The sequence below is a fragment of the Oncorhynchus kisutch genome, linkage group LG24 (genome assembly GCF_002021735.2).
Source record: "Oncorhynchus kisutch isolate 150728-3 linkage group LG24, Okis_V2, whole genome shotgun sequence".
NCBI lineage: Eukaryota > Metazoa > Chordata > Actinopteri > Salmoniformes > Salmonidae > Oncorhynchus > Oncorhynchus kisutch.
The window spans coordinates 31,186,611-31,195,733 of NC_034197.2; positions in this window are offsets into that span (position 1 = coordinate 31,186,611).

The window sequence follows — 9,123 nt, forward strand, 5'->3', positions numbered from 1 at the left end:
TGGTCACCCCCAAAGCCAATTCCTCCTTTGGTCGTCTTTCCTTCCAGTTCTCTGCTGCCCATGACTGGAACGGAATGCAAAAATCTCTGAAGCTGGAGACTTGCATCTCCCTCACTAGCTTTAAGCACCAGCTGTCAGAGCAGCTCACAGATTACTGCACCTGTACATAGATGGTCTGTTTACAGATGGGCTATCTACCTACCTCATCCCCACACTGTATTTATTTATTTATTTATCTTGCTCCTTTGCACCCCAGTATCTCTACTTGCACATTCATCTTCTACAGATCTGCCATTCCAGTGTTTAATTGCTATATTATTAGTACTTCGCCACCATGGCCTATTTATTTCCTTAACTTACCTCATTTGCACTCAATGTATATAAACGTTTTGTTTTCTTTAGTTCTACTGTGTTATTGACTGTACGTTTTGTTTATTCCATGTGTAACTCTGTGTTGTTGTATGTGTCGAATTGCTATGCTTTATCTTGGCCAGGTCGCAGTTGCAAATGAGAACTTGTTCTCAACTAGCCTACCTGGTTAATTAAAGGTGAAATAAAATAAATAAATAAAAACACCATCCCAACCGTGAAGCACAGGGGTGGCAGCATCATGTTGTGGGGGTGCTTTGCTGCAGGAGGGACTGGTGCACTTCACAAAATAGAGGGCATCATGAGGTAGGAAAATTATGTGGATATATTGAAGCAACATCTCAAGACATCAGTCAGGAAGTTAAAGCTTGGTCGCAAATGGGTCTTCTAAATGGACAATGACCCCAAGCATACTTCCAAAGTTGTGGCAAAATGGCTTAAGGACAACAAAGTCAAGGTATTTTAGTGGCCATCATAAAGCCCTGACCTCAATCCCATAGAAAATTTGGGGGCAGAACTGAAAAAGCGTGTGTGAGCAAGGATGGCTACAAACCTGACTCAGGTACACCAGCTCTGTCAGGAGGAATGGGCCAAAATTCACCCACTTATTGTGGGAAGCTTGTGGAAGGCTACCCAAAATGTTTGACACAAGTTAAACAATTTAAAGGCAATGCTACTAAATACTAATTCAGTGTATGTAAATATCTGACCCACTGGGAATGTGATGAAATAAATAAAAGCTGAAACAAATCATTCTCTCTACTATTATTCTGACATTTCACATTCTTAAAATAAAGTGGTGATCCTAACTGAGACGTAAGACAGGGAATTTTTACTAGGATTAAATGTCAGGAATTGTGAAAAACGGAGTTTAAATGTATTTGGCTAAGGTGTATGTAGATTTCCGACTTCAACTGTATATAGGTTCAGAAATGTTGTGAAATAGCAGTTACAAATATATGGTAAATATCCAAACTGGATGGACATCAGAAATAGAGGAAGGCCTGGACTAAAAACAAACAAAATATAACTATTGTAAAATTGATTGTGTCTGTAAAATGTGTTAGTATGTATAAGCTGAAGGTAGAAGCCTAAGTGTTATTGTTTATTCAATTCTCCAATTGGGGGAGGGGTGGTAGGGTTTGCAGGGAATAATACAGGAAGGTGTGTGTATATATACATCGTGTAAATGTATGTATGTGTATATGTTTGAATGTTTATATGAGTGTGTGTATGTGTTTGTGTGTATATAGATATATTTAGCAAAAAATATATGGGGTATTGGAAATGATGCAGACAATTACATTGATGGAAGCAACAATCTATCCACAATAATAAAGCTGATCCACCTCCCCCAAAAATAGAAAAGAGAACCTTGGGGAACCCCGAAACTTACAATTGATTTTTCAGACAGATAAGATCTAAACCAGGCATGAACTTGATGATGACAGCTTGATGAAGCCTGGGGATGTGCACATTAATTTAAGGCTGGTAGTCTGCAGGGATTGCTACCCTGTCCCCTTGACCAGGTGATGTGACTTCTTTCCTCTGTTCCTATTTTTCACTCTCTATTTATCTTTTATATTTCCTCAAGGTGTTGTATACTGTATTAGAATGAATTGCCATGGAGCATTGACCTCCCCTCTACAGTTTTATATGGAATATACATCTCATGTGATCTTATAGTGGTCCAGGCAGTCTGTCATGTTTATGGGGTGTCAGTGGGCCATGTGTTTGTTCACACACCTGGGTATATTCATTCAACACACAAGTACACATGCATGCACATACACGCCACACCCTCCCTTCCCTCTCCTCAATATTTATACCCCTCTGCAAAAGGACGCACCACACACCCACACACACACAATCACTCCATCATCATCTTGGTATGCTGTGCAAAGCTGTGTTTTGTGAAATGTTAAATGGAAGACATAAGTCAGGTTTAATAGTGCTGCTATCCAGACCAGGGTACTGCTCCAGCTGATCATTAAAAGGCCCAGTGCAGTCAAACATTTGATTTTCCTGTGTTTTATATATATTTCCACACTGAGGTTGGAATGATAAGGTGAAATTGGGAAAATGTTGTTAGTGCACATTTAGTGTAAGAGCTGATTGTAAAACCACCTGAAATTTCAGCCTGCTGGTCACATCACTAGGCGGTAGATTAGTTAATAGACCAATAAGAAATTAAGTTCCAAGCTTTTCTGCCAATAATGGCTAGTTTTCCATTTTGCCCCTCCCAGAGAGTCCTAGCAAAATACAAATAGGTTATTATTGTTTCTTTTGAAACCATTTAAATTGGTTTCAGTAAGGTAGGGGATTGAGGTATTGAAAGGTATACTTGTGAAGGGTATCTCTCTGATAGCTTGTGTGTTTGTGACTCTACAGATGTAGGGATCTTAATTTGATCATCCTGTTGCAGGAGAACTTTCATGCAATGCAGGACATTTTAAACTTGGAATGTATTTGAGGTTAAAAACAACTTCTGAAGTTTATAATTTCCACTTGATTTTCCCTAACAAAAAAATGTATCAACCCCTACAAAAAAAATGTGTGGATTGGGGTGATCAGTCCTTGGTTCCAAATATTGGAAAAGATGCCAGAGCTAAGGATTAAGAATAGCCAATTGGAATTTGTGGTCTCTATATTTTATCATTTCATTAAGGATTTGGTTTGTATCTTGTCCTGTAGTTCCTTCAATGTAATTGGAGAATCCAGTGCATTCTGGTAGTCTTTAATAGTTGATTCTAAGATTTGTATTTGATCATGTATATGTTTTTGCTATTTGTTCTTTGTTATAGTGCCAAAACGATTTGTGAAGAGGTTTATCCATACATCTCCGTTTTGGAAAGAACTCTTCGTGATGTCTGTTTAGTGTTTTCAAATTTGCCCAGAAGTGTTCATTCTATGGATTCTTCAATTACATTGAGGCAAATTCTGACGTGCTGTTCCTTCTTTTTCCATAGTGTATTTCTGTATTGCGTTAGTGATTCACCATAGTGAAGGCATAGACTCAGGTTTTCTGGATCTCTGATTTTGGTTGGATAGGTTTCTCAAATTTCTTTCTTAGGTTTTTGCATTTTTCATCAAATCATTTGTCATAGTTGTTAATTTTCTTAGGTTTTCAACTTGAAATGTTTAGATTTGGTAGGGAAGCTGAAGTCAAATATATTATTTAGGTTTTCTACTGCCAAGTTTAGACCTTCACTAACTATTGAATTAGTCATTTCTGCACTACTTTCCTTCCATCTATAGCAGTTCTTAAGAAACTCTAAATACGTTTAGATTTCAATATCCACAATAGAAATGACATCTATTGGTGTTGTGCTTAGTTGGTTAAAGTACCTGTCTAGCAAACAGGACATCCGGAGTTCGAATCTCTGCAGTTCCTTTACAAGCACTTCATTGTACCAATTGGTGGAGAATGTCAGAGGGACCTTAATCATTTGGTAGCGTGAAGCGATCGTATAGTGGTTAGTATTCTACCTTGTGGCCGCAGAAACCCAAGTTTGAATCCTGTTCACGGCACTGAAATGAACAAAGACATGGCAATAGGTTTGTATTTTTAACTACTTAAAACGTACTGTGTAAACTGAGAAACACAAACTCTGGCATTTGACAAAATCCCCCAGCTGGTTCATCTGCTGTTTCAGAGATTCTTAAGAATTTTCAGTATGACACTGTATGATACTGTTACTGTCCTCAAAATACCCAAATTAATAAGAAATAGTGTGTGATTACATCTGTGGGTGCTGTGGCATAGTTGAAGTTCCTGTCTTGCAAACAGGAGATCCTGAGTTCAAATCCCAGCCGTGCCTTTCCAAGTTCTTCAATGTAGTCATTGGTGGAGAAAGTATGATGAGAGGGCTCTCTGTTTTTCTGTTCCAATTGGTTTTGATAAGTAAGCGAGGCCAGTGGGGAGAAGATATGAGAAGCATGCAATTGAGATTATCCAATGTCACGTAAAAATAGCAATTTTTGAATGGATTGAAACGTACCAACTGAGTAAAGCTGAACTGGCTAACCATTCCAGCGTTTAGCCTTCTTGTACACATCACTGTGTTCATCACTTATACCCTGATGAAGACAGCTTGGCTGTTGAAACGTTGTTATTACATTTTTGCATCTGAGCTCCTAGAGTGTGCGGCTCTCTTTTATTTTCAAGTTTCTATTCCGCTAGCCAGCACCTCGTCTTAATAGGTGTTCTATTCCGCTAGCCAGCACCTCGTCTTAATAGGTGTTCTATTCCGCTAGCCAGCACCTCGTCTTAATAGGTGTTCTATTCCGCTAGCCAGCACCTCGTCTTAATAGGTGTTCTATTCCGCTAGCCAGCACCTCGTCTTAATAGGTGTTCTACTCCGCTAGCCAGCACCTCGTCTTAATAGGTGTTCTATTCCGCTAGCCAGCACCTCGTCTTAATAGGTGTTCTATTCCGCTAGCCAGCACCTCGTCTTAATAGGTGTTCTACTCCGCTAGCCAGCACCTCGTCTTAATAGGTGTTCTATTCCGCTAGCCAGCACCTCGTCTTAATAGGTGTTCTATTCCGCTAGCCAGCACCTCGTCTTAATAGGTGTTCTATTCCGCTAGCCAGCACCTCGTCTTAATAGGTGTTCTATTCCGCTAGCCAGCACCTCGTCTTAATAGGTGTTCTATTCCGCTAGCCAGCACCTCGTCTTAATAGGTGTTCTATTCCGCTAGCCAGCACCTCGTCTTAATAGGTGTTCTATTCCGCTAGCCAGCACCTCGTCTTAATAGGTGTTCTATTCCGCTAGCCAGCACCTCGTCTTAATAGGTGTTCTATTCCGCTAGCCAGCACCTCGTCTTAATAGGTGTTCTATTCCGCTAGCCAGCACCTCGTCTTAATAGGTGTTCTATTCCGCTAGCCAGCACCTCGTCTTAATAGGTGTTCTATTCCGCTAGCCAGCACCTCGTCTTAATAGGTGTTCTATTCCGCTAGCCAGCACCTCGTCTTAATAGGTGTGCATTTCTTTTTCTTCTAGACACATCACTGTGCCAACATGAATAGACTCCCCAAGCAAGCTGTGACTGTATAGTGGTTAGTTGTCTTAAAATCCTTAAAATCCTGGTCATGGCACTGACAAGGATTTACATCTTTTTGTGCTGTGGCTTTTTCGGTTAAATCACTTGTCTAAGAAACAGGCAAATCCTGAGATTAAATCTCAGCAGTACCTTTACCATTGCTTCATTGTAACCGTTGGAGGGATAGAGTCCTCTATTTTTCTCATCCAAGGGGTTTTGAGAAGTAGGCGTGGCAAGTGGAGGGAAGACGGGAGGAGTCTGCAATTGAGATATTCACATGTCACGGAAAAAGGGCCCTTTTTGAATGAATTGAAATGTACCAACTGAGTAAAGCTGAACTGGTTAACAGCTCTAGTGTTTAGCCAGCTTGTACACATCACTGTGCCAACATGAATACCATCTACAAGCAAGGTTTGGTAGCTCACAGTGATGGTATAGTGGTTGGTACTATACCCTTGACTGGGAGACTCATTAGAGTACATTGTTTTGCTCCCTCTAAGAAAATAAATAAATAATTCAATATAACAACCTGGCATTATTTACAAATTAGTTAGAATGTCTCACCCCATTTTCAAGAATGGCCTTTTTTTTATTTGAAAACAAAATCATGTCCAAAATGTTTATAATATTTTTTTCAAGTTATTATTATTATTAATTATATAAAAGCCCGTTGGATATTCTCACAGACATATTATTAACCCTGTTATTAGCAGAACAATATATATTGGTCATATTGGTCATGGCACCCGAGTGGTGCACAATGGGATTGCCTTGTATTTCTCCAGCTGTATCTCCTGAAACAGCAGTGGGCGCGTGAGGTTCAAGGCACAGAAGACCGGCCTAGCCCATGGGGAAGGGAGGAGGAGAAAGGGGGAGGGGTTCAGTATTGCTCTGTGCTACCTCGCCCCACTGGGTAGCACAGAGCAATACTTTAAGGGACATGGGACTAATAATGACGCTGACAAGGGAAACGTTCCCGCTGTTCCAGTCTGCACATTCAAACAGTTAGGTTCTAATTCTCAGAGTAAAAACTCACCGGACACTATGAAAGCTCAAACCAAGTTAATTCTGCCCAGAGGACAAATACAGCTGCATTAGACAAATGCATGTTTACAATAGTTGTGGTATGTGTACCCCACTTTGGGTGGAGTCTCCTCCTTCTCTCTAAACATTGTATTTATTGCTAGGCAGAACACTAAGTGATACGGGTAATAAACGTTTCTTCTCCCTTAATGTGACCTGACCTGTCCTTGACCCCCTTCATCACTAATCCATGGCTCTCTCACCTTATCAATGCCTGCCACATGTGATCACTTTCCCTACACTCAGTACATTCCAAGTTTAATTGCACCCACCATATACACTACCTTCAAACTTTGCTTTCGTCAAAGAATCCTCCATTAGCAGCAATTACAGCCTTGCAGACCTTTGGCATTCCAGTTGTCAATTTGTTGAGGTAATCTGAAGAGATTTCATTCCATGCTTCCTGAAGCACCTCCCACAAGTTGGATTGGCTTGATGGGCACTTCTTAAGTACCATACGGTCAAGCTGCTCCCACAACAGCTCAAAAGGGTTGATGGCCACGCCATTATAGACAGAATACCAGCTGACTGCTTCTTCCCTTTTAGCCTGTACAAATCTCCCACTTTACCACCACCAAAGCCCCCCCCCCAGACCATCACATTGCCTCCACCATGCTTGACAGATGGCCGTCAAGCACTCCTCCAGCATCTTTTCATTTTTTTTGCGTCTCACGATCCCCTGCTTTGCGATCCAAACACCTCAAACTTAGATTTGTCTGTCCATAACACTTTTTTCAATCTTCCTCTGTCCAGTGTCTGTGTTATTTTTGAAATGGTCGTCGTATGAAGAAGGTGTGGACCAAAGCGCAGCTTCGTACGTGTTCATGATTTTTTATTTACTGAACACTGAAATACAAAATAACAAGGGCCCTTTTTGAATTAATCGAAACTTACCAACTGAGTAAAGCTGAACTGGCTAACAGCTCTAGCGGTTAGCCAGCTTGTACACATCACTGTGCTAACATGAATAGCCTCTTCAAGAAAGCTGTGGTACCTTGCAATGATCATATATTGGTTAGTACTCTCCATCTAATGGGTTTTGAGAAGTATGTGAGGCGATAGGAGAGGAGAGAGGACATGAGGAGAGGATAGGATAGGATAGGAGAGGAGAGGAGAGGAGAGGAGAGGACAGGACAGGACAGGACAGGACAGGACAGGAGAGGAGAGGAGAGGAGAGGAGAGGAGAGGAGAGGAGAGGAGAGGAGAGGAGAGGAGAGGAGAGGAGAGGAGAGGAGAGGAGAGGAGAGGAGAGGAGAGAGGACATGAGGAGAGGAGAGAGGACATGAGGAGAGGAGAGAGGACATGAGGAGAGGAGAGAGGACATGAGGAGAGGAGAGAGGACATGAGAGGAGAGGAGAGGAGAGGAGAGGAGAGGAGAGGAGAGGAGAGGAGAGGAGAGGAGAGGAGAGGAGAGAGGAGAGAGGACATGAGGAGAGGAGAGAGGACATGAGGAGAGGAGAGGAGAGGAGAGGAGAGGAGAGGAGAGGAGAGGAGAGGAGAGGAGAGGAGAGGAGAGGAGAGGAGAGGAGAGGAGAGGAGAGGAGAGGAGAGGAGAGGAGAGGGGACATGAGGAATAAGCCAGAAGAAGAAACTCAACATCATTTGACAAGGTCCCCCAGCAGTTGAATATTATTCACTTCCTTTCTTTGATGCCTCATGACTGTGTATTGCTCTGTTCAAGTACACTGTGATTTTGCTGTGGTCTGATAGGGGTGTTAGTGGACTGGCTGTGAACGCTCTAAGAGACACTGGGTTGAGGTCAGTGATAAAGTAGTCTACAGTACTACTGCCAAGAGATGAGCTATAGGTGTATCTACCGTAGGAGTCCCCTTGAAGCCTACCATTGTCTATGTACATACCCAGGATGGGACAGAGCTGCAGGAGTTCTGACCGGTTATTGTTATCATAGTTGTGCATTGGGGGGCATATGGGGGAGGGATTGTGGTCACCTCCAGGTAGGTATTTGTTCCCCTGTGTGCCGAGTGTCAGGTTCTTCTCCTATTCTGGCAATAACATGTCTGTTTGCTCCAATTGGGCCAAACAGGGTAATAGAGAAAAAAAGAAAACATATATATTTTTTTAAGATACGTATATATACTGTATGTATGTGTATTTGTGTGTGTACAGTTGAAGTCGGAGGTTTATATACACTTATGTTGAAGTCAATCGATTTTCAACCACTCCACAAATTTCTTGTTAACAGACTATAGTTTTGACAAGTCGGTTAGGACAAATTTTGCAACAATTGTTTACAGACAGATTATTTCACTTATAATTCACTGTATCAAAATTCCAGTGGGTCAGAAGTTTACATACACCAAGTCGACTGTGCCTTTAAACAGCTTGGAAAATTCCAGAAAATTATGTCATGGCTTTAGAAGCTTCTGATAGGCTTATTGACAGTCAATTGGAGGTGTACCTGAGGATGCATTTCAAGGCCTACCTTCAAACTCAGTGCCTCTTTGCTTGACATCATGGGAAAATCAAAAGAAATCAGCCAAGACCTCATGAAAACAATTGTAGACCTCCACAAGTCTTGTTCATACTTGGGAGCAATTTCCAAATGCCTGAAGGTACCACGTTCATCTGTACAGACAATTGCATGCAAGTATAAACACCATGGGACCA